The following is a 27,842-nucleotide window of genomic DNA, read 5'->3' on the forward strand; positions in this document are numbered from 1 at the left end:
GCTGGCTCAAGGGACCGGCCTGAAGGCCTTGCTGAGCCAACAGGAGACATATGCTAAACATGGCAATAGAAAACGAGTTATTGCTTTACATGTGTTAGCTCTGCTATGTACAAGGGAATAATGGCTAACACTTTTTTCTTTTTTTTTCTTTCTTCTGTTTTTTTTCTTCTTGCCTAAATCTAAAGTCAGCAAGGAATAGAATATGGGGAGGGGGGGAAGAAAGGATATTAATTCCTTCTTACTGCTTCAGAAATATTTTTCTTCCGTTTTCATCTCAGTGAGGAAAATGTACCCAGCAACAATATTAGACAGACCCCTGTTGGCCTATGCAGGCTATGCAAAGCTGCCAAAATGATAACACGCCGAAGACAAACCACAAATGCTAACCGACTCTTTAGAAACAACAAAAATATTTGCTTGGGAAACCTGAGCAAGTTGCTTCCGTGACACACTGAAGAACGTAGGTGCCAAAGTGAATGTTCAGTAGCTGGGGAATGTGATAGGTGATTATCACCCTCCTTTAACTCTCAGTAGGAAAATCTGGGATCATTCTCATACAAGGAAGGGACGATGGCTGTCTAGAAGTGACATCTTTACGTATAATTAAAAGGAAGCAAGATACGATGACATTTCTGCTAATCTATAGGACAAGCTACAAAGAAACGATTTTTCCCCCCTGGGCTTAAAGGAACAAAAGCTTATCAGTTACGACATGGAGTTAACTGAAACTCCAAGAATCCTGGTGAAAACTTACAGGTGTTTGGTTGACTGGGATTTTTTTCTCTATTTTGATGATGTCTGAGCTCAGGGTCACATGCCCCCACAGTGTGAGCTTCGTGAATGCCAAGGAGCATTTTGCAACAACAACAACAAAAAGGAAAGGAAAGAAAGAAAAGAAAAGCTGAGAACTGTCACTGTAGGGATTCTCTGCAGGAGCTGTTTTGCTAATAGTGTTCATATCCTTTAAAAAATATTAGCCCACATTGCTATCAGATCTATTTTTTTTCTAATGGACTATTATTTTCAGGATCTGTGAGTGATGTTCCTGCCCAGTAGTATGTTTTCAAAAAGTGGGGATGAGGTGGATCTGTTTCTGCCAGACGGGCTCTTTGCATCCTCCTCTCAATCGTCGTCCTCGCCGCCATCATAACACACCAACAGGATCCACAGCAAAAATCAGCAGAGGAGACCTTCTCTCTGCCCTGCAATCATCTTGATTGATTGTATTTCAACAATTAGTCTTTTATTTGACTGCACACTATTGAAATAGGCCGACAGCATCTTAGCAGGCCAGCTTTAAACAGTCAACTGTTAACAATAGCATCAAAAAGGGAGACCTGATGGGGTTTACTGTCACTTTAAAGAACGGGGTTTTCACATTGTTGAAATCTGTCAGATATTTTGAAATGTCCCTCTCACTATGGTGCCACACCCCCTGCGTGCCCTTATAATAAAATCGGTTTTACTCCTGATTAAATCATTTTCTCCCTACCCACTACCATACTTCTCATAATGGACCTGTGCGCTCTACAGCTGGTGTTCTTCCCATGGTACCAATTCTTACTTTATCTTTTAAGCACTTTGCTGCTAAGATCTCATGCAGAGTGCTTATGTTTTGTTAAGAGCTTCATTCTTAGAGAAATAGTTTAACACATGTTCTAAAAATGTTGTACAACTTATTGCTTAAAACACATTTAGAAAATGTATCAGTACTGTAGCTTTGGCACTGATCTTTAAGTGGAAACCTAAACATACACACACATTCAGGGAAACACATGCATTCAACTTCCCAACTTTATTAGGGAAGTAAAGCATCGGGTGGCATTGTGGTGAGTAGATTAGAACCTGCTAAATGGAGACATTCAGAGAGTCAAAAGGAACATGTTCATATAGGGCAGATAGCCGACAATAATAACAAATAACTACTCAACTTGAGGGAAATGCCATTAATGTTAGTCACTTTCATATATACAGCAGCCAATTTTTTTAGTGAAGGTGAGGAAGGAGCATTTCAGTACACTGAGAAGGATGTGTCGATGGATGAGGGCCACTTCACTGTGTCTGCTTAAAAGTTTTAAGCTGGACTACTGTGAATTTGTGTCACTTACACAAGAATTCCTAATATTAGAAATATAAATATAGATATCAGTAGTCATCATTTAAAGAAAAAAATAATTATGATTTGTAAACTTCCACAAGTAGCTCAAGTAAACAATATGGCAAGAGTTGACATTTGTCATTTGAAATATGCTAGTTCATTTTTATATCCAGCATTTCATAATCAACAGATCCCCTGTAATCCAGAGGGTCTCGTGGTAGGGCTTTCAAGGCCATGGTGGCTTATTTAAACATATAATTATGCCCAAAAATCTGCCGTCTCACAAAGTCAGCCCGTTCTCAAGAAAATCTGTTCATAACACTTTCCTGGTATTGACAGGCATCATTCAAATACATTTACATTATTTGTAAGAATGTTCTAGTGCTTTTCCCTTTTCCAGGAATGTAAGGTATATAAACAGTGGCACACTATGCCACCTGAGAAAAGATGATTTTTCTTAGAGGACTGTCCTTTGTATTCTGGGATGTATAGGTAACATACTTGGCCTTCACCCACTCAAGGCCAGTTGTGTTTCCCAAGGTTGACTATAGAAAACGTTTTCAAACATTCCCTATTATGTTCCGGAGCTGCAAACTCTTCTTGATTGACAGGACTAGACTAGAGGCTGCAAATATCTATGGACACTCCTTTACAAGCTGAGCTTATGAAATTAACTCATGTGGACAAGGATCCATGTAGTGAGGAGCTGCGGGCAGGCCTGCTTTTCATCCCGCCCAGCTCCCGCATGGTTAGCTTTACACCCGAAATAATTACACGGAAACTGTATTCTTTTAAACACTGCCTGGCCCATTATTTTCTGCCTCTTACTCACAACTTGACTAACCCATATCTAATAATCTGTGTAGCACCACAAAGTGGGTGTCTTACTGGGGAAGGATTCTAGTGTACGTCCATCTTGGGGTGGAGCTTCGTCGCATCTCTCTCAGAGGAGAGGCAAGGCAGTCTGCCTAACTTAGGAGAGGCGTGGCATCTGACTGAGCCATTTACCTCACTTCCTTCTTCCTGTTCTGTCTACTCCACCCACCTAAGGGCTGGCCAAGGCAGTTTCTTTATTAATGAATGAAATCAACATAAACAGAAGACTCTCCCACATCAGATCCATGGACTATATATGTGTAGACACCATGATTTCCCAAATATGAACTTTAGAGTTGATACTTCATTTTTATTAAAGTTATTATTACTGTGTGTGGGGACGGGGAGTGGCTGTTTGGGTGGCATGTATATTGAGGTCAGAAGACTGCTGCAGGAATCAGTTCTCTGCTTCTGCTGTAGGTCTAAGCAACCAAACTCAGGTAACAAGGCTTGTGTGGCACCCACTGAACTACCTTGTCAGCATTGTAATTCTTAATTACTGACAAAAATCAAAACCTTTTCTATAACAAAATTCATATAACGATATTCAAAGTACTTAAAACAAAAATAATAACTGAAAATTATGTATCACTTAACTTATAGAACATGATACTAAGCATTTTGCAATTATCTATAATTTAAATGTATGTTAAATTATATATAAGTAGGTAAGACAATGAAGTAGATGTTGTTGGCATGGTATCGGTTTTATAGAGAAAATAAAAGGGGCAGGATTAGCTTAAGGAATTTTCTTATGAGTGGCAAGGCAGTGAAACTGAGATAAGGAGCCAATCCATTCCCACTATGTTTAAAATCGCTATATTTATACACAATTTCATCTGGCAGAAGCCAAAAGGCAAATAATTAGTGTGAAGTGCTCGTAGATGGACCCGACTTCAGAACTGGGGACTTTTACATTTTATCTCTAAGTATCTTATTTGAGACTGTGCTTTCATCTACAAACTAACTCCAATATTTAGTAATTCCCCAATCACTGAGAGCCCGATTCTTATATGAGCAGATATAAAACAAACTGGCCATAAAAAGAAACAGCAGTAGGAAACAGTCGGAGATGAGTGGATTATTATGTGAAGGGGTGTTGAAGAAACATGATAGAGTTGAAAAAATTATATGGATATATAAAATATCTTTTTTAGGCCTGGCTCACCACTGATACATTTTATATCTATTCATTTATATGTGAAGTGAAGATGGTTGGAGAGACAAATGCTACTATCAATGGGGGAAACGCACACAGCATTTGGAAGTTATAAGGAAACAAACATCCAAGATACAACCATGATTGGTAAGGCAAACAAGGGCTCTAAGGGGAAGATACATCAAGAGTGAAGGCAATGAAAACACCAAGTGAATATTATGAACTGTACTAATTGGTTTAGAGAAATCATTTCAGGGTGTTGTGGCTTACCATACAGGGTTAACAACAGTTATACACACTGGGATCTAATGCTCAGGGAAAGTCTGGTTGGTTCCAGGTCTCTCATGATTGTTACACTCAAAATCTGTCCTGGGTTCTCTTGACCCTCTACTTAGGGTATTTTAAATACACCCTAGTCAATGGTGGTTTTAAAATATATGATATAATTAAGGTAGGTTAAGATTGAGAATCCAAATACTATGAGATTTTTATGAGATCATTAATGTATAAGAAAATATTTTACCCAAATAGGCTGTCTTGAAATGCCTCATTTTGAAGGGGTCTTAGTATAGTTTATCCATTTTTAGGGGAAAAAAAAGTACTTGTGCATGCAAAAGAGTATGTTTGAAAGAGAAAAATCTACTATCATTTCTAAGACAATTCGGGGCCATTTTCCTTACAGTGGAGTCTTGTAAGACGGATCTCTGATGGTGTAGATGGGAAATGGTAGCCTTCAAGGAAGCAGGAACACTTAAGTATTACTGAACGTTTAATCACCAACTTTCTGGTACACATTTATTTGGAATTCTAGAAATAAATACAGGCAGGAGTTTCTGTATCAGGTCTGAACTTAACTAAATCATTCTTTACCTAATGTGGGTTAAAATGTGGCCATGGATAACTAGAATTATCCTGAATAGAATAAATGTAAAGTGCAAAGTGACACCTCTTTGCATATTTAAAAATCAAATGTTCCTCTTTTTCCCCTCCCACCCTTTATTTTGTAATGCTTCCATGACATTTCCAAAAGCTCTTTCCAACATTTACTTTCCGATCACAATAGAAAAGGGGAGAAAGACAGCCCAGGTTATGGAAAGAATAGCTCTGATTTCATTAATGCAACGACAAGAACAGATGACACCGTGAACCTGTCATCAAGGATATGGCATCTGCTCCCAGTGCCAAGAACCACGACACAGCCACATTTTTATTGGGAAAGCCTGCTGGGTTCATGAATGTCACATTGTAGATGCCAGAGATGCCAAAGAGGATGAATCTATATATAATGTTTGGCTATAAAATAAAAGTAAAAGGTTAGAAATCCGAGTGGCTGGAATGGCGCTGTCTGTCTATAAATATACAGCTTCTATCTAGGCCATTATATTTAAAGGACTAGATCAAAAGGAAATAGGTTGGGTCATTGACACGTACTGAACCTTTCTGGTTATCTCTTCTGAGTGACAGTCCACTCTGACTTCTGTTGAGTTAGACAGGGTCAACATTCTCATAGCAGGTGATACAAACTCCATGCCAAGGCAGCGCCTTCCTGTGCTGTCCTAATAGAAGTCCCTTTCTACCACTCACGCAGGAATGCACTGAGGATATTATCTGAGAAACTAGGACAGTTGGCCAGTTAATCTGTTTGTTCACTTAATTTTTATTATGCAAACAGGGACTGAACACGGTCTGGATACTAGTCACTATGCTGTGTGCTTTCGGAAGCTGCAGCTGGCAGACTGCCTTATGGTCCTCAAAGGAGAGGGCTTTACCAGGTGCTCAGAAACATTGCTAAAGTGAACATTGACCAAGTTCTAGCATTTCACATCGTCTGTTTATCCTCCACAACATACTCTACTGACCTTGATGATCAGGAGGACAAATTCATCAGCAAATATACCACCACCAAATGTACATGATGCTAGCTAGCTAGCTACAGCCTGAATTCCTAAACTTATACATTTTTGTACTTAGGGCCTCATGCCTGTATTTCAGAATATGACAACTTGGAGATGCTTTTTAAAGAAGTAATTAAAAATATAAGGTCACTTGAACTCCAAACACCATGACAATCCAATATGAATGGTGTCCTTATAGCAAAAGATTGGAACATACGGAGGGGAAGACCAGGAGACATTGGATTCCAGAGATGCCAAACGGGGATGGATATAGATATATAATAAACATCAATGATAGATGCTCGGATGACAATAACCTGGTCCCATTTAGAGCTCATATTTCTAGTACTTTGAAACAAATTACTGTGATTTAATTTCCTACCCTGTGGAAGTTTTGTAACCCAAGCTAACTCATATAACTCCTAAAGGTTTTGCATAGTGCACGACAAGAAGATGTTAACTTGTGAAATGCAAGATAAAACTGCCTAGATTATTCCAGATAAATGATTATTTATATTTTAAGAAATAATTTAAAGTCATAATTCAAAATTGCTTGCCTATTCTGACTCAACCTTACTGCAAACATATAGGATACTCTTGGTTGCCAAGGAATAAAATACAATTGCCATTTTCTTACTCAGCTCTTTTTACCCAAATATGCTTATTAGACAAGAAATACAATGCCATTCCTAAAGCTGGAGCTAAAGAACATTTGAAATTATGTGAAAAAATACCAAGTCAAGCCAATAGTCTATGGCCATGGCATCTATCAAAAAAAAAGGAAGAAATTAGTTTGGGATGTGAAATTTTGTACTCTAAACCACTTTTCATTTCTCATAATTTATACATAAATTCCCAGTAAACTGCTAAAAGAATTAGTTTTGAAACTGGTTCAGCCTACACATAAAATAGATGCTCCAGCCGCCCAGCACACATGGCCAATTTCATCTGGCCTTTTTGAAGTGGGAAAAAAGAAGGAAACAAGGAGATAATAGGTACTTTCTGAGATGCTAAAGTTTCAAAAACCAAAAGAGCAAGTCTTTCATCGTCCAGTAGTGCATTCCGACAGCCCTTGCTGACTTGTTTCTCTCTACTTTATATTTCAGCTATACCTTTGAAAGTCACTTGAGACACCCAAGCCATGTCCAAAATGTCAACGCATGATATAACATCTCTAAGATCATCTCTTTGAAGGAGACATCGTGATCTTCTACCACACCAAGTGTTGGAAGCAAGTAGATAATGTGATGCTTATTTTCACCAAATCAGCAGGCTTCATTTGGCTGAAGCAGCAACCTAGCAAATAGGTAGAGAGGAAACTTAGGAAGGAAGTGCCACAGATGGAAAGTATAACACGTATGGCACTGCTCTGTGCATTTTTAATTTACGGTGGCATAACATAAAACATCCTCCTATTACCATAACTCCATGCATAATGCCACCTCGTAAAAAGTGGTGGTTGAGGTCACCTATCTCTCTGCGTGTCTAGATACTCTTCTCTTGGCATCTGGAACAGTAGTGCTCTCACACAGGTTATGCAGAAAACAATGCCAAAAATAAACTGAGTTTTCTTTGAGTTAGATCATAAAAACTGATGTATTTCTCGGTGCCAATATGTATTTCTTTAATGCCCTTCTTACTTAGAGCTATCAACACTGCTCTTATTTACATTTGTAAAAGGCCTTTTGTATTCTACGGACATGGTACACAATGATTCATTTTATGCGATTGTCTTCTCCAAACAGATTCCAAGTTTGCTAGAATTCCATGGATGATTTCACATATTTTAGCCTCCAAAGGGTAGAGACTCGGTAGGATAAAATTTAACAGCCATTTTTAACAGCTTGCTTCGTGTTGTATCTAAATGACACCATTGCTCATTTGTCCCATCCAGTTCATGTTATGTTATTTAATATCAACCTAAGGGGTCAGTTTCTGTAAATAGCTATGCACAGATAATCTTTCTGTTACATGTGCATACAGGGATGCTGTTTAACATAGAGGTGTTGTCTCTTGTCAGATGAATTCCTAAGTTCATATGAGTTAAGGGAGGTTCTATATGTAATGGACCAGTATAGATCTGCCATTCTTTACCAGCAAGTTAGCTTGCATAGTAGTCTCTTTGCCAGTGGCAAATGTTCCCAGACTCTAATATAAGACTCTGACTTCTTTTATTCTCCTTACAATATTGTTGGGATTTGTTGGGTGAGAAATGGGTGAGAATAGGGACTCGCTTTAGAAATTAACTTGTTAATTTAGAAGTTACTCTGGATACAATCATTCAATAAAGCAGAAGTAGAAAACGAAATTGGTAGAATTAGATATTGCCACTTTGATTTATTCAAGCCACTGTCTCTAGATAAAATGTACAACACTTACCAAACGAAGAGAAAATCATAATTATTTTGCCTAAACAGTATCGATGAGTTTATTTCTTAAGAGTAGTTAAGTGCATTTTCTACTTCATATCACAAGAACTCATACTTTCTACTTCATATCATAATCAGAACTCTACAGATATAAATATTTGTGAGATTTACAACACTCACAACAGCATGTGTATTAGACACAGCATGGTTACTGTAACATTTTTTTTGAAGCTACAGAATAAAACTGTCATAATTATGTATTAATATAATTCTTTAAGTCCAGAATAATGAAATAGATTAATTAGTTGATAAGTATACTATCAGTAGCTAACTGTTTCGGTTTTCATAGATGAAAGGTTTGAGCGTTTTTCTGTCTTCAGTGAGGTTTCCTTGATGAAATAAAGCAATAGGTTGGTCACCCCGCTTTCACCGATGTGAAGCATAAAGTTTCTCTGTTGCTCTTTTCTTTTGAAACTTAAATATTATAACTCACAGAAATTATTCCCAAGATCATTTTCAAAAATCTACCATGAATGAAATAAGATTGTCAAAGCACTTGATAACTTGGTATTGAAAAACACATACTTTTAAAATAGGAATTATATAATACAGTAATTCAAACACTTTATTATTTTGATTTGATATATGTCATGTATTGAAACAGTGTTGATTGATAGTATATGCAAGAGTACATGGCGAGAACTTTGCCACATCTTCTCTTAGTTATTTAATTTATACCGACAGAGAAAACTGAGTCTTAGTTTTCCTTTGGGAATTTCCTAAACTTCTTAGACTTCCTTTCAAGGACATTTCTTACACTCAGGCAGTAGTACCGTCTACCACCATTTTAAAGAAACAAAAGGTAATTTATATATTCTTCTGTTTAGTTTTCACTAGATATATCTTGAAAATCACTCAAAACTAACGTTATCTCTGTTTCATCTGCATATGAAGAAGGATGCTTAAAAGAAATCCCACACTAGCTCAGAATTGAGAATAATAGAGAGTTATTTATTTAGGGGTAGAATCACAGATCACAATCCTCTGCTAGAATGGGGAACAGCAACCGAATCCCGCAGACAGAAAAGAGGCAGGATGCATGCTTTACATCAGCATAAACAGTAAAAGAGGCCATGCCTAAGTGGCCAGGTAACTTAAAGGCTACTGGCAATAGGAATTACTACAGCATGCATATTCATCTTTGCGGACGTATAATGACTCACTTAACAAGTCATGGGATCATCATGATTGTGCAAATAGTTTTGTACTAGCATAATTTGATATCTATGTCAGTATATACTACCCATGTAAGTAGAGAAAATACCTAAATGGTTAATTCCTATGTTAAAGTTTGTATGTATATTTAAATGTAAATAGGCATTGCCAACTTGTTATTGGAGTCAGTGAGTTAATTTCTATTACATCACAATGTTTGAGACCATGTGGACCACTGGGATTTATGTTATCACTGCTGCCTATCACTCCTCTCTGATATCCATGATGAAGTATACCTGTGAATAAATAGTTGAAAATGTACAATAACAAGTAAATACAGAAAGATCTGAATAAAAATTTTTGAGTAATAATACATATAAACTTTGTTAAATACCAAAAGAGATACCTATAAAATTTTCTTTTTATAAATTGTGTGTATAAACTTTATTATTAAGAAACCTGACAATTAAAAAAAGCAAACAGATCCAAGCTCTTTATATCTCAGTAGACTTCTATACACTTAAATTAATCATTTGATTTGGCACAGAAGCTGTAGAGTGTCACATTGGATTTTACATTTTCACTATCAAATATTGTACTTATTTACCACCAAAAACTAAAAAGCCATGAGAGCTACAACTTGAAAAACAACTAATTTATATCATCTTTTATAATTCATGACAATTTTCTGTATTCAGTGTGTGTGTGTGTGAAATTTTCATTATTCATTCTTCTTTCAGTCAATAACTAGGTTGATTCTAAATTATTTGCTATAGCGAAAAAGAATAAGTAGAATATGGTACACACATCTCTATGGAGTATGGAGTCTCTGGGTATATTTCTAGGAATAAAATGCTAAATATTTTGGTCTTTTTTAAAATATTTTTTTGAAATCTCTCCAAACTGATTCCATAAATGGCTGTATTAGTTTGTAGCTCCACAAACAGTGACTTAAGGCCCCTTTCTAGCCACATCTTCTCAATCATTTCTTGTCAGATTTGGTGGAAGGCTTTTTGACTGGGGTGAGGTGGATTTATTCAATATCTATAAATTAAAATGACTCAACATCTTGCATACAACTAATGTCTGTTTAATATATAACAGCAATATTTATGAATGATAGAATTCATTTCCTTCGCAGGAATTGCTAATATTTGAGAGATAAGAAACAGAGAAACAAACAAACAAATGAATAGACAAACAAAAGAAAATGGTATACTGGATATAGAAACATATCAACATTATTCTGTCATTGTAAGTCAATATAAACATTATAGTATAAGATCAAAGAAAATATTCAGTTGAACATATTTAATCATTAAGCAATTTCTGAACACCTAGTAAATGTCAGATGTCCTACTAAGTGCAAGAAGTTTACATAGGAGAAAGCAGAGGCTGAAAGACATACAAAAAGATCTATAATCTCTGGAACTCACTAGAATTTTCTGATTCTTGTTAGTGTTTCTCTTAAAATTGTACTGTTTCTGTGGAAAGAGTTACTCCTTTTAGTTTTATATCTGCTTCATTAATGTAAATCTACATTCAGCTCATTGCCTAATAAGTTCCTTTTAAATAAACTTCATGATGATGAGGGTGCTAATGACTGGGTAAACTCTCAAGAAAAGGGGGTCATCTACAGCTTTTATTTTTGAGAAAAATATCTGCAACTGTCTCAAGGTACCTCTTGGCACTAAGATTTCCCCGCAAGCAGTGCAGACAGGTTTGACACACATAAAAATGTCTTATTCCGACGGGAGAAGAAACACACTTAACCTAGCTTGACCATATACTCTGATGTTGGAGAGCTGAGGAAGTCAGGGGAGAATGCAAGTTTTAACAGGCACGCTGACGTTACAGACCACCTAAAGTCAGTGAGGAAGCTAAGGTCAGAATGTCCTCTTATGTTCACGAGCAGAGAAGTCATGCACACCAGTGTTGGAGAGCACAGGAGGTCCGTGCAGTAAGCTTTGGATCACATGTAAGACAGCACAAGCTTTTGTAACTATGAGAGATTTCAGGCTTTCTTCTCTTCCAACCTAAACAAATTTGTGACCGATGGTGTGAGTTTTTTGGCCTGTAGCTGTGAAGCCATTCATAGTATACATTGATAAAACGCTCTTTCCAGGCTTAGATTTATTTAATTTTTTATTATGATATTTCTAATCCTAGCATGATAATTCTTCCGTTCTTTACAAGCGCTACTACTTATTGGAACCGAATTGTCTATCTATGTCTGTCCTTCAAAAACTTTCTTATCCCTGAAAGACATTTTTTCTGATTAATTTTCCTGTCCCCAGAGCCTAGTACCTGCTGCATTCCTTTTATTAGTTCTGAAAATATCTTTTTGAAATCCTTCATCAATCTTAATTTAACCTCTTTTAGTAGTGATACTATAAAAATATGCCAATGAAAACAGACATATGTATAGTCACAGAGCATGATGAACTGTTCTTTTTATCAGGTTAACTTTTCATGGAATTTAACCAGTGCTGAAGACATGCAGGCCTTAAGTCACATATTCACTCCTTTATCAGATACTTGAAATCAAATTTTATGCTAGGCTTGTTGCTAGCCGTGGAGCTTAGAAATGAGAAAGAAAGTAGAGTATTTGCTATTTCATGTAATACAAGAAATTAGGCAAGTTGATAAAATAATAGCACATGGAAAGTTATATTTCGTGTAGACTGTTAAGGGAACATAGAAGGTGGCTAGCCAGCTTCATCTGGGTGGTGGCCAGAGGAGATTTTGTACATGAAGTCTTACATTGTAACTGTTTCAAAGAAGTTAATATTTGGATGAAGGGATATTGGCTGGGAGAGTGGACAAGAGGTAAATGAGGATGGATCCAACCAAGTTGAAGTAGTAGTATGTCAAAGACAGAGCACAACACATTGGTAAGTCATGGGTCGCTAGAGAACACAAAAAGATAGCTTCCATATCTCAAGGTATTGAGGATTAAGAGGGAGGGAAGGGATGGGGTAGAGTAAAAAGACCCTGAAAATGAAAAACATGCACACGAGTAACATTGTACAGACTTATCGGGTTATATACATGCATGTGTATAACAACAACCAATTAAAGAAAGAGGTCGTCAATTTGAAATAGAGAAAGAAGGGTCATATGGGACAGTTTGGAAAGAGGAATGGGCAGAGAGAAATGGTGTAACTGTATTATCATCACAAAAATAAAAGAGATTTTAAAAAGACATGAAAGAGTCTGCATGATCACTGGGACAGAGTCATGTCCTAAACAGGAACTAGAGCCGCAGGATGTGGCGTGGAACAGAGCGAGTGTGTATCTGGAAGGTGAATGGTGAGACTGTGGGCATAGCAAGGTCATAGATTAGGCGAGAGAGTGCTGGGCATAGCAAGGTCATAGCTTAGGCGAGAGAGTGCTGGGCATAGCTACCTTGGAAAATAATTTTGAAGTCAAAATGGAGGAACACAAGGTGTTTTCCTGAAACTGTATACTACAAGAGTCCAGAAAATGGTGGCTAGCAAGGACAAAAGACTAAAGTTCAGAGACCATTACTGAACTTAATGCAAGTTCAGGGAAGTCAAAGTATTTCATTTTGCAGGCGTCTGTAAAGACCTGCTGGTAGTTTGAAAATGAGAACCCGTTTGGATTATTGGACCAATGATAAGACTTCAATGGTGCTTTAGTGTCGTGATCCAGTTTTCTGATTCTACAAAGGGGACTTACAATTAATTGGATTATGCTGGGCTCCACATGGTGTTTGCACAAAAGAAAGTATGAAAGTGTAACTGTTGCTAACAGGTCATATCTATCATCAACCATGGGATTTGCTCTTTTACTTACCAGTAAGATTAATTTCTTCCTTGCAATCTTCCAACTTGAAGTCATTTTAATTACAGAGTTTAGAAAATTCAAAGGGAAAGACAAACCTACTTTCAACGTATTATTAATGATTGACCTCATTTTTATTCATTTTTATGATGAAGGGGAAATAAATGGATGGTTTGTTTATTATTTAGAAGATTTTTACTTTCTTAAGATCCTTTTGCAATCTTTCCTCAATCTCAATTTAATTAAAAACATTTTTTTTTTAGTGGATTTCTATAAAGAGCTGAACTCAGAGTTACTTCTGAGCAGTCACAAAGATGTTATTTCTCCTTCCAATGAACTTGATATATAGAGAAGGAGTTAGACCCACACCTCTGAACATCATTATGTCTGAGTAGAGTGTCCCATTAAAGATATGAACTGTTCTTCTTCAAGGGTTGAGGTCCCTGGTAAGTCGATCATGCTCCATGTATATGCTTATAGGCAGCACAAGTTTGACTCTGGATTATTAAAATAAATAATAATAAAAGGAAGACACAAAGCTGAGAGGGGTGGCAGAAGGATCTGAAGGAGTTACGGGAGAATGGGATCACAATGAATCTTATGCATGTGTGAAATTATCAAAGAATTAATAAATCCATTACATTTAATAACAGAGGCAATGGATTAAGTTGCCATAATCCATTAGGCTCATTTTAAAGAATTATATACAACCTTTAAAGTATCAATACTTTCAATGATCAAAACTTTACATACTTCACTATTAACAAAAAAAGATGTGACTTTCTCAAAAAGAGTAATAATTGTGCACACCTCTCAGGCATTATTCAAAGTGTTTCTTTTTGTTATTTATTTAATACTTATGTTAATATATGTTTTATGTATTTTTGTGGCAGGGAAACACAGGTCCAATGATTAAACAATTTGTCCTAATTCGTTTAGGCATTTAGTGGCTAAGTCCAGGCAGCCTCACTTCTTTCGTGCTATTGCTTTAACGTGTTTTTCAGAAGTCATCTTTGAATTGTGATTCTAACCTACTTGAAAAAAGATGAATTCTTTAAGACACCGTTAAGCCATGAGGACTCTACACCTTTGGGTTGGAATACTGCCTGTCTTAGCTAGTGTTACTATTGCTAGGATGGAACACCACGGCCAAAAACAAGTTGGGGAGGAAAGGGGTTATTTATTTATTTGCTTACATTTCTACATCCCTTTTCAGGGCAGAGACTCAAACAGAGCAGGAATCTGGACTCAGTAGCTGATGCAGAGGCCTTGGATGGGTGCTGTTTACTGGCTTAGCCCTCTTGAGTTACTCCACCTGCTTGCTTATACATATGCAACCAGCTGCATAGGAACGGCACCACCCACAATGGGCTGTGTCTTACCCCTTCAATCGTTGATTTAAAAAGTGCCTTACAGGCTTACCTACAGCTGGATCTTATGGAGGCATTTGCTCAGTTGAGGCTTCCTCCTCTCAGATGACTCTAGCTGTGTCAAGTTGACATGAAACTCGCCAGTACAATGCCATTATAAAGTCCCTTTTCCCCATCTTGCTTTCTACATGCCTTTCTGGATTCCATGTGATCACACAAAAGAACCCAGCCAGGTGTTGGTGCCCTGGTATTGGACTTTCCAGCCTTCAGAATCCTGAGCTTGCTCATTTAAAATTTTACCAGTCTATGATATTCTGTTACAGGCGTACAACATGAAATAAGACATTTTGACCCTTAATTCATTGTAATACCAAGTAGTATATTCTTCCCACTAGGGGCAGACAAAATCATACAGCCAATAGCCTTCAAGTTACCTGCCCACTGGGGTGTGGCCTCTTATACTATTTATGTAAAGTATGCATCTACCCTCTTTTCTGGTTGCAAGATTTAGATTCTGTTCTCTGTTCCAGCAGAGGATTTTGATTTGTGAGTTTACCCCTAAGTAAATAACCATGTACTATTCTCAATTCTGAGCTAGTGTGGGATTTCTTTTAAGCGTCCTTCTTTGCCTTTAGCTGGCACAGTCATCCCCGATACTTGGGAAGGATTACCTAGCATTTCAATTTCGTTCGCGTTGGGTCTTTTGATGGATAATGAGTTTGGATTAGATATACTGGGAAACATCTATGTCATGATGGCAACTAGACACAGGGAAATTTGGGCACACAAAGCTCAAGGAATACAACTCATACAGATAAATTTGAGAATTACCGGGGACGCGAAATCTAAACTATAACAGCAGAGTTGCAATGATGTTGGTGACAATGGTAGCCAGAAATCTTTACCGTTTATAGTGCACCTGCCATGGTGCTTGGCATTGCACACACATAAATATATTGAGAGTATGTACAAACCAAGCTAGCTCTTATTACTAAGAGTTTATACATACAAGTAACATTATTGGAACCGAACTGGGGATATTTAGGAATATATGTGTATATACAGATATGCATGCAATAATATTTAATGAAAGAAGAGGCCATGAATTTAAAGGAAAGAGAGGAGTATGTGAGAAACTGTGGAGCGTGGAAAGGCAAGGGAGAAATAAATACTATGAATTTTAAAACAAAATAAAAAAAATTAGCTTACAAACTAACTAAGTAATACATTTCCAAATGGGATTTCCATACATATTTCAGTTTTGGTTGATTCTTTCCTTCCAAGATTCTTTCTTTTCTTTCTTTCTTTCTTTCTTTCTTTCTTTCTTTAGTCTTCTTTCTTTCTGTTCTTTCTTCCTCATTCCTCCGTCCTTCCTTCCTCCTTCTTTCTTTCCTTCCTTTTTCCTTCCTTCCATCTTTTTTCTTCTTTCTTTTCTTCCTCTCTCCCTCCCTCTTTCCCTCCTTCTTCCCCTCCCTCCCTCCCCCCTCTCTCTTTCTTTCTTTCTTTTGTTTTGTTTTTTTTTTTTTTTTTTGAGACAGGGTTTCTCTTTGTAACAGTACTGGCTGCTAACTTGCTCTGTAGACCAGGCTGACCTCAAACTCACAGAGATCCACTTGATCCTGAGTGCTGGGATTAAAGGTATGCACAAGCATTACCCAGCCCCAAACTATTTATTAACTAAGACTTATAAACAAACTTCCCTAAAGTATGCCATTAAAAAAATAACAAGCCACGGGGATTCCTGTATTAACAATGTATCTACAAAGCTCAGAGTAAGGACAAGCCAGGCTGGTTGACCATATAAATTCTGCCCACCTGCCATAGACTTTGTCTCCAGCACAATGATGTTTATCTTAATGACAATGGGCATTGTGCTTGAGAACTGCTAACCCAAGCTCTTGGATGTGTGGAAATGAGACCAATACTGACTGTGCTCTCAGCAAAAACCCATCTGAAGTGCAGAGCAGTGAAACACATCAGTTGGTGTTTCCTAGGCCCAATAGTGAGCCTGCGAATCCAGTTCAACAGTAGTTTGCTAACAGACTGCAAACCAGTTGGTCAAGAAGAGATAAACCTATCGGATTTTTAAGCCTCTGCTTTAGTTCAAGAAGTGTAAGAAGGGAGCATTAAGCTATGAATCTTGGTTAAAAGCATAAAGTGATTTTAGGAATAAAATTTTTTAATTTTCTGAAAATGTAGGTTACAGATCTTTTAATGAACAGAGCTATTTTTAAGAGACAGAACAGCCGTACATTAATTTGAATGCATGATAAGGCACAGTATGTATCATTTATAGATTGCATTTACATACTAAACACACCTTTGTCACATATTTTGAAGAATAAGCCCTCCATTCAGCCATTCTGGGGCTTAATTTCATAGCCACACCCAAGCACAGAGCCTTTAAATGCAACTATTATATTAAATGTTAGCTTTAAACGCAACTATAAAGAACCCATGGCTTTCAGTCACTCTTGGCATCCATTGCCCTATCCTGTCCCTACCAGATCCTTTTCCTCTTGTTTTACTTTTTAGTTTTGCTTGATGCATAATAATAATTACACCCACAGAATACCTGGATGGGAGACCATTGACCCCTCAAGGACCAAAGCAAAATTTTACCTTTCCCAAATCTTGCCTTGAATAACCTATGACACCCGATAAAGAAACATATGTGTGCGCATTTGTGCTACGTATAATTATTGGTATAAATACAGCTGCACTCTATGTGAAGGGAATATGAAACTCACAAAAGCAAGGAGATCCCTACTTCGAAAGCTTCCTCCACTCTTACTGTGCCTTGTGCCCCGATGCTGCTGAACCATTAGAAGGTTGGTGTGCGAACACAAAACGGTGATAAGGAAATTAGACTGAGAATGGAGCCCGTAGAACTGTCCACTTCTTAGATTTCACTATGCATCAGTCTCCAGAATGTCCAGGCACAACAAAACAAATTACAAATTAAAGGGAAGGCAACTTGACTGTGGTTTGCTAAATTTGGGAGGCAGGAAAGCCACACATGTAAAGAGACACGAGACGCATACAGAGCAAACAGAATATTGAAATTGTGTAGGTTTACAGAAAACTTAAAATAAATAGCTTTACACTCCCCTTTAGATCCAGAAATACACGAAAAGTTGCAAGGCAGCCCACAACAAAGCAATTGACAAGAAAGATAGCATCTGCTTTTCGGTCTATTCAAGCTGAAGTTTTTCATTTGGAATGCAAGCAGTGCTTCCCAAGTTAACATAATTAACTCATGACGCTCCTGAAACATCATAATATAAGATGCAGATGGAAACTCAAAGCTGAAGAAATGTCAGCTGAGTGCGTCAGGAGGATCACTTCTTTTTTTTTTTTTTTTAAAGGAACAAACCATAATGCTAATTAAAACAGGTGTTTTTATTTCAAACCCCTTTGCATGTTATGAAATGGCAACCAGGGTTATTTATTTATTAGTCTGCTGTGAAACATACATCTTAGAAGAAAGGGGATCTGCGAAAATTACAAAGTAAAAAGATGAAAAGGATGGCACTCAGCATCGCGTTCTGACACAATAGAGGACCAGTCGCTCAATTAGGTAGTAATTTCCGTGCGACCACTTGACAGAACCTACTAATTGTTAATCTTCCACTAACTATTGCTTTACATAATTAATTATATTCAAATCAAAACAACAAAGACATGTGGGCCAGTTGCCCTTTTGAGAATTTTTTTTTTTTTTTGTAAACTGCTTCTTCTTACTGCGTCCTGACAATATTTCTAGGAAGCAAAGATATTAATCTCACAGGAGAGCACACATAAAAAAATATGAGCAGAGTCTAGTCTTTTACCTTTCGTAGAGAGCAAGGCCTGCAACTGTTCTACTCCACAAAAGACAGATTGACAGCCACAACAGAAAACCCCCCCAAGCTACTGACTCATCACACAAATCCATCCTTGAAACAATCACGAACAGCCCAAGTCCTTTGAGTTGGGATCTTTCATATTAATTGAGAACTGCATAAAATACAGCAACCCATCTAGGGGTCAAGCATCATTCATCATTAGTTGAAGTGACATTTTCAACCCTTCATTTTGCAGCTGCTGAGAGAGGAGGGGGAAAGGTATTCTTTAGAAGGAAAAAAACAAGGCAGAGAGCACAATCCTCGCTCTATCTGCGGGAGAGAATACAAGGTTCCTCTCTGTCAGCGTGATAACATGCTTAAAGCTGGTGATGTCATTCTTCCCTAACCTTGGAGTCACCAAGCACATGGCAGCTGCATTCCTCCACTTAGGAGTTCTGCTGGAGATCAGTATTAACCATTTTAGATGTAAATGAAGCCCTTCAGCGGGGTGGGGAACACAGTTCTGTGAGCTGAAACGATGACTTATATCCAAATCCCGTTTTGTTTTTGAGAGATGGCAACTTGTTAACAAGGCTGTCCTTGTTCTAGCGGCATCCCTCAGGGCAGAAGAGAAATTCTGGGAAACTGAGGGCGATCACTTTGAAGCTACAAAACAGCATTCCAAGACTGCGTAGCAAATGTACTGGCCAAACTGGGACCTCTGCCGTTCACAATAAAAGATCTCTCCTTTCTCCTCTGTGGGATGCTTGCTTTTCTCTGAAACAGAAAGGTCATGACAGGAAATGGGAGCAATTAAAATGAAAAAGCAATCTGAAACAAAATCCAGAAAGCTGGTATTTAAATGACCAATAATTCACAGCGCTTTTGATAATGCAGAGATGTTTGCGAGCCCCTTAGACATGTCTGGAGTCTAACTTATCAGGGGTATTTGCTCTAGGAAGGAAAGTTTCTTTGGCAAGTGTTCTGAGTACAAAGATAAGTGTTAGGAAACCCACGGGGGACAGAGCAGGATCTGGCCGTTTCTGCCAAGGAAGCCTCTCCAGCGAGCCTGTCTTTGAAGTGTCCTCTCAGATCCTGTGCTACCTGAGACGGCAGAATTTTGGCACTCACACTGCTACCAAATTAGAATACTCAGCTAAAGAGTTATGCGTGCTAATTGTTTCGGATGTCTAGGAAAATGATTTGGCAAATTTGGCCAACATTTCAGAAGAATTCAAAAATCACCTTATGGAATCCTTCAGAGGTAGTTATGTACACATAAATCTTGTATATAGTTATAACTTTGTGTAGTTATTTCAAAAGTGAAAGCCTCTAGTATTTTCATGGGTAGTAACATTCTAGATGCCATTTAACCACCACATTTGGGGAGGATTCTGTCTGCACAAAGGTGATGCACATGGTGAGGGAAGGCCCACGGCCGTGGCAGGTAAGAGCAGGGTCCTTTAGTTTTTCACATGTGGCAGAGCCTGTAGAGAGTGGTCCAAACTTCAGGTTTGACCTGAGAAACGTGAGCAGTTTTAACTTCCCTTTCTGGTACTGAAAATTTCTTTACAAAAGTAGTAAGTTTGGGTGCCGATGTCTAACAAATAAGCTGACATAAAAAAAAAAAAAGCAGAGAGAGTTCCCACGCAGTGGTTCAAAACAAGATTGTCATAAACTGCTGATGTCTTTCCCATTTCATTTTTAATTACTTTGATATGGGCTGGGTGCACACAGAGATCAAGTTGGAGTGTTAAAGAGATAATTAGCTGGATGTTTTAAGAAATAATTTTCATTGAGCTACCAAACAAATGGGAACAAATACAAGCATAGACTATCCTGAGGTAGAGGATCACAGACAATAGAATCATAGAATATGCTGAGGTAGAGAGTCCTAGAAAATATAATCATAGAACACGCTGACTGAGGTAGAGGGTCACAGATAAATAAACAGCCCGATATTCGGCATCTTTCTAAATAATCACTACAAACTGGAAACGCCTGACTTAGTTTCTTCCTTATTTTATAGAACAAGAAACAAAGGGTCTGTAAAATAGATACACACAGTATTATAGTTAGGGCAAACAATACGTAAACCAAAGTTTGAAATAAAACACTCCTTGTTATGTGTCACTGGTGGCATCCTTGTTGCCATTTAAATCAGCTTTTCATTATCATGTATAAACTTATTAATGTCAAACTATGATCTGCATCGAATAACAAAACCAGAATAAAGCCACTTCAAAATCAAAGCGCCGTCACTTGTAGGATGCAGAAAGGGAGCTCTTAAAATGTGCTCCCAATGGCTGAACAGCCCTGTCCTCTTACCCTGCAAGTCAAATGCTGTTTACTAAAACACTCTGAAATTGCTTCACAAGAGACCTTTGCATAACCATTGTCCGAGGAACTATGAGTTTGGGATTTTTTTTTTTCTAAAACTTGCCCGATTTTCAGTCATGACGTGCTATGTCTCCTGCTTGCAGGAATTCCTGCTAGTCTTTACCTGGGTATATACTTTAAAGTGCTGATTATGTGTCAGTCTCAGACCAAAGAACAGCCATCCGAAACATGTTTCTTCTGGGTAAGTTCAGCCATGGAGCCACAGCAGACAGAGCAAGTGGAGCAGGAAGGCAGAGTTTCGGCCTTCGTATGTTAGTCCGACTTGCTAGAAATTGTGAGCATGAGTTAAAGAAAATGTTAGAGAAAGCAAGCTAAGAAAAATTTGAAATATTTTGTCATGAAATAGGGTTTTCCTCAACTGAGAAGAGCTGCAAAGTATAGGCCTTGTAGAAGAGAGCCCTATCAGCTCCCAGAGCCTGGTCCACATTCCAGGAAGTAAAGCTGCCTAAATATCACCTGATAGTTGTGACAAATTCTGCTCAAACTGTATTGAGTTTGGTAGGGCGTACAACAAATGCATCTAAGAGTTTAGTCATGGGGAGTGAGCCTTGGAGCTTCACCTGCGAGATTTTATTAGGGAATTTTCAGTAACTAGCTAGATATAATGTGTTTCTCCAAAAAGGCACTCTATATATATTAAAATGACGGTGATCAAAGCTTAATTTTTGTAACAGCTGGGGGTCTTATGGGAGATAATACAGGTGTTTAATAAATGCCAGAAACTCAAGGCAAACAGAATCCTCCGAAGGGATTTGCAGTAAATGGTGGCTTCTCTATTTGAAGCCGATACTGAACACTTGTCTCCAGGTTGCTGTATACAGCAATTTGATCCTAGCTACTACCAGCAGCTTGCAAGAAGCTATGATAGAGGCTACAGAAATTTCCAATTCTACATTCTAAAGTAAAATTTGCAATGAAAGGCACAGAAGCAAGAGAAATGAGGCTTACTAGAGGCTTACTAGAGTCTGTCCCCCACCAATGAAACAACCCTGTGCAGCTAAGGCCAATGGCTGAGGTTGTCCTCAGTATACCCTCAAATGCTGTCCTGCAAGCCACACAGCCACTCCTGGGGAGATTATGTTGTAGTCTAATGGATCTCATTGTCAGGAAATGGTTTTTGATGTTCAGCCAAATTCAAGATTTCCAGAAACAAGTTTTATTTGTGCATTTCCCTCCTTTAATATTTATGGCTAATGCTGATATTTCATTTATGGGCTTCTTTTTTAAAGCTTCAAGTAGGCTGATGATTAAAAAAAAAGTCTTCTCTCATTTGTTTGTTTCTTTGTTTCTTTTAAACTTGGAATTTCTTTTCTTTTTGCCTCCTCAAGTGAGGTAAAGTTAACTGCTCCTATGGATGGCTGCTTTCCAGGGAGACTATGACAAGTCTTTACAAAGAGAAGCCGTACACATAGGTGGGAATATTTGAAGAGTGGAAGGTCACCAAATAACCCAAATCTGTAGGAAGACTACTTCAGCTTCAGCAGCTTTTAGATGCTTTGTATCGCCATCATTCATTGGTAACTGGGGAGTTTTTACAGCCTTTCAAACCTTGGAGTCCTTTCAATCATCAGAAGCCTTAAAGGGACAGAAGGCCTCAAAATGTGCTCCCTATCTCCCTAGTTGAAAAAGATACATAGACAGAGGGGGGAAAAGTCAAACAACAATACAAAAAGCATTAATGCAAAGAACAGTGGGGTCTCTCCCTAATTTGACTTTCTCTACAGGTGGCCTGCAGCTGCATCCAAACAGGTTGCTGCCTCTGCCTTCCCATGAGCACAGCAACAAAGTACTATCTGTATTCACAAGAATACATTTAGTGGCATAGACCGATTCAGGTCTAAAAATAAGAAAAAAGCATTTTCCAGCATAGCCCGAGGTGACTCTGTGCAGCAGCAGAAGACAGTAGCGCTCTTGTCTCCCTGGCCGTGCCCGAACATAAAGGAATCAGAAGTTCACTTCATATGACTCGAGGAGGCCCAGGGCCAGCAAGAGTTGATTCATTCTGTTTACATCCGCGTGGGCGAACTGACAGCAAACAGCAGCCAAGCAGGCAAAATCAATGAGAAATATTCTGTTTTCAATTGACTTCAAGGTGAACCGTACAGCTATGTCTCTGAGACCAAGGTGCCTGTTTGAACAAAGTCCTCTACCATGCTGGGCAACATGAGGCAGAAACAGGCAAAATTAGAGCATACCTATTTAGTTACTGTTAGCAATTGGGCCACCTTCACCAAACTAAAATATGCATTCTGAATAGATCTTTGCTGGTAAAATGACAAAGAGAAGAAAATCTTTGGGGGAGGAGAGTGCTTGTATTGTTTGTGTAGCCCCTCCTAACTCTATTGCTAATTCTTTTCTAAATTAGGTATCCGTACTTCAATCTCTACTGCAGCAAGTCCTGACATGACTTCTTCCTTCCTTCGCAGTCATGGAGGAAAGAGTTTGACTCCTTCCTTCATGCCTTCCTTCCCTCTTGCATTCCCCTCGAATCATTGATTCATGTGTTCACGCTGTCTCTTCCCCATTCATTATGCTGATTTGGATGCAAGGGGACCTTCCTCCTTTCCCTTCCATCCTTGGGCATCTCCTCCTCTCCCCACTGAAATCAGTTCTATTGCCACTGCACATGCCCAGCAGGTCATCTGGGAGCTTGGCTTATCTCTTACTGACCAATAAGTGGGACTCTGTACTTCTAGGTCCAGGTCTGATAAACAATTTTTATTTGCTCAATTGTTGCATTCCAAAACTAGCTTCTTTTAAAACCTTTTTTTGATAGCTCCGACTTTGTCTAGCTAGAAATCTATACAGGACTATTTTTGTAACGTGGACATGACAACCATTAGCAAAGCGTTTCTCCGCTTTCGATATCCAGATGGTTCCAATTTATTTCCTTGTTTCTCTTTAAACCCACACCTATATTGTTTTATGAAGATATATGATTTAAGAATACATCATAATAACATACTTTTGCTGATGCATGCCAAAAAAACGAAAGACCAGCTGATTTCCCTTTTGAATTCAATAAAGAGCAAAAGAAGAATGGATTTAATAATGACTAATGAATGGCTTTCTGTTTTATGTTACATGAGAAAACAGCCCCTTGAAATGGATCTCTCCCACAAGCGTAAGGTAAGTGGTCAGTCGTTAGTGTTCACTGATAAGAAGGCACAGAACTGGGCCGGGGTAAAGTTAGCAATTCCCTCTCAGGGAAAGGTGTGCAAAACTGAACAGCTGTGGAATGGAAACAAATCCAAGTGAAGGTACATAACAGAAGAACACAGTTCATAGGTCAATTTTTGAGAAATAGAAACTAAATCCATACAAAATTTAAGCATTGAGATAAAAGTGTGGGTTTTTTGGAGTTTTCTTTCTTTTTTTTTAAGGTTAGCTATATTCTTATGATTGTGGACTTGCTTTTAATCATGGTCTTTCAGACGGAACCCGTGGTCTCACACATGGCAGGCAAGAACTCTACCTCTGAGCTATGTTCCCAGCCCTCATCACCGGAATATAAATGGCAAAGGCTGAGTAATGGAAAGACAGATGAAGTCTCTAACCACTCGACTCTATAACCACGGGCTCCATTTCTAGACAGTTGAATCCTGTGGGCAGGCATTCTTCCTTTATCTGCCTGCAACTGCCGTTTACTTGATTACTGAGGAATGATTATTTTGAAGTATATGAACACTAATTATAGCAGAGAAACAGAATTTATCATTTTTTACTTCTTCTGTTACCAATACTTGTTATATTTGAGAAGTTTTAACTCTGAAAAAGAGTGTCACGTGGGCATGGTGACCCACGTCTTTAATCCCAGCATTTGGGAGGCAGAGCCAGGATGATCTCTGAGTTTGAGTCCAGTCTGGTCTACAAAGTGAGTTTCAGGACAGCAGGGATGTTACACAGAGAAATCTGTCTTGAAAAAACAAAAACAAATTTGAAGTATCTGGTTGTATATGAAGCTCTGTTAAGGCCATACAGTATGAAAATTCTACTAGGAATTTTCTTGCCTTCCTCTTGCAGAAAAACCTTAAGAAAGATGGAGATTTTGAAAGATATAGCAGGATAGGCTGTCATACAATATAAATTCCTGAAATCAAGATAAATGTGAATATTATCACATTGAAAAACAAAATTTAAAAGTATAAAGAGAAATTGAATAATAGCAAATATGTTGAGGCTTCTCTAAACTTAGCATTTCTATTATTTGAAACTATTAAAACCAGTATCTGGATTTCTAAAGCTATTAATATTGCCCATTCAAACCTTTGGGGCTACTGTGCTAGCTGAAGCAAGAACAAACCTGCCCACATTTTAGCCTATGTGCAAATGTGACTTCTGATTCTCTCTCTCTCTCTCTCTCTCTCTCTCTCTCTCTCTCTCTCTCTCTCTCTCTCTCACACACACACACACACACACTCTCTCTCTCAATATATATATATATCATATTTTAAATATGACAAGTGTATAATTCACATAGTTGATTTATTTTATAGTTTTACCACATTTCTTTAATCCTAAACTATTGTCTGTAATAGAAAAGGAACATAATACAATGGAATGTCATTATACTTTTATGTATATAAATCTTTTGGTCAAGATCAGCTATAAATTCATCAAAATATTCTAAAACACTGTGGCTGTTGATGCCATTCCGGAGCTTTGAGGCCCAGTTTTTATGGTAATTATATTTTATGCGACTTTAAGCTCCTTCAAGGCATTGAACAGCTACATAAGATGAGGTTTATAAAAGCCATTTAAAATACTCAGAAAACTACCTGAGGAGGCAGTCATGCTGCAGTAGTAGTGGTAGAAGTAGGTGCTCAACAAATGTTTGTTGGATGTATATTAAACACTGGCTCTGTTCTAAATATCTAATTTGAATAAGAAGGCCGACTGAGTTAATGATTACTCCACTGGTTCTGAAAGGCCTGGAATTCCAAGTGAGAGTCCCACTTGTGGAAGAAATACAGTATGTGGTCGTGTGACTCAAAGATAATAGGAACCATTGAAGATGGAGATTTTCCACTTGGTCCTGGGCAGAGAATCAAGATCTAAGTTTAACATGGTGATATTTAAAAATGCATAACATGCAAAAGTCTGTAATCGTTCTGTTTCTCAGCGAGTGAAAATAGAAGCCTACGGCACGGTATGTGTCAATTGTGAAGATATAGCCAAATCAGGCCGACAAGAAAAATTTTGAGTAAATAACTTCATCCATGTGTTTAGTACCAACCACTTCTCCATGCCAAGCTCACTTCATGTTTCTGTCTCCAGCAACTTCTCTTATAACGTGCCTGCTGCACTAACTATCCAAAGTGTTGATGAGGAGGAGCAATGAAATTGCTTTCCTAGTGAGGTTTCAGGGGCGCATTTGGAATCCCACAATATGTGGCTGCAACAGCTTCAGTCAGAAATGTATGCAAAGAAAAACACCTGAATTCTAAGCAAATAGTTTAAGCCACTTCAAATTCACAGAGGCAGATACACAAAATAAGAAAGCAAAAACGAAAAACAACAAGGAGATGAAAATCTTGTCACCCGATAGCAATGGAAAGAGATTACGGCCAGTTAGACTAGACATGTATGATGAATTTTAACAGCATGAAAATACTGGGTTTTCTAATTTGGATAGAAAATATCCTTTCCCCTTAAGGCATAGTTTTCTGGCTTTGATAGTGATAGTTTTATTTCTGCGTCGTTTATTACATGTTTTGATGGATAATTTCTTATATTTCAGTTAACACAAAATAATTTTTCCTTTCTATGAGAAATTCAAATGAATAATGCTTAATTTCCTGCTGTGTACTAATAGGAGTTCACAGATGTATACTATAGGCTGGAGAAAAGCTCCTCCCAAAGCTATTGGTCATCTCTGCACAGCGACGCTATCCAAAAGTCTCTATTTATTATAATAGTTTTCATTCTCCCAGATGAAAGTGTGTAAAAGTTTGATATTGGGTAAAGAGAGAAATAAATAATCAGTTCCACAGGCAACATTGTTTCCAGAAGGCAGTATGCCCCTTTTTGCTATTGACATCCTCTCTTTAAGGACATACTGTGTCCTCTGAATCTTTTACTCAGGTCCCTTCATAACCTTGAACAATGAACCTCTCTCTCCTCTTTACTTTTTAGCATATTTGCTAAGACATCCATCTTCTGCAGACAAGCAGGCAAGTTTTTTTCCTTCCCTCACTTCTCTGTCTCTTCCTCTTACCTGCTTGGTTTTTTTTTTTTTTTTTTTTTTTAATGTCTTTCCTCATTTCATCCCCTTTCTTCCTTCTCCTCCCTTCACTTCCTTGGTTTCTTTCTTTTGACAAGATATCTCTATGGAGTCCAGACTGGCCTTGAACTTGTACTTCAGCCTCAGCTTCCTGAGTGCCGGAATTAGAGAAGTGTGCTACCCAAACTACCAAGTTACATAAGTTCAGACTGAAAAAAAAAATGAAGTAAGGCATCTGTTTAAAGGGTGGAGCACTCAATGCTGATCAGGCAGGGTGTGGTAAAAAAAAAAAAAAAAAGAGAGATGTGATATGGCGTAGAAAACCCCATGAGGCAGATGTCTGCTGCCTCAAATCAGCTCTTCCTCTCTTTTCTGCAATTACTTTCTGACCTGTGGAACATAACTCAGGAGTCTTGGCATTTTAACACAAGCTCACTGATGGTAACTGTAAGTCTTTCATTCCTCTAGAGGGTGACCATCCTGGAGATATTAACTTTGAGTATCCCTCATCCATTTTGCGTATTATTTTTGACTAAAAATTAGTCTTTATCTCAACTTTTCCTTTAAGCCCTACAGAGCCCACATTTTGTTGTTTTGGGTTTC

At 38.0% G+C, this 27,842-nt stretch overlaps 1 protein-coding gene across 1 annotated transcript in view; it reads right to left on the reverse strand.

Annotated features, from left to right (window-relative positions):
- The window catches only part of Arhgap15 (Rho GTPase activating protein 15), a 604,020-nt gene that overhangs the window by 128,576 nt on the left and 447,602 nt on the right, over window positions 1-27,842 (reverse strand). The gene's annotated exons all lie outside the window — the stretch shown is intronic.

The sequence above is a fragment of the Arvicola amphibius genome, chromosome 7, assembly GCF_903992535.2.
Source record: "Arvicola amphibius chromosome 7, mArvAmp1.2, whole genome shotgun sequence".
Taxonomy (NCBI): domain Eukaryota; kingdom Metazoa; phylum Chordata; class Mammalia; order Rodentia; family Cricetidae; genus Arvicola; species Arvicola amphibius.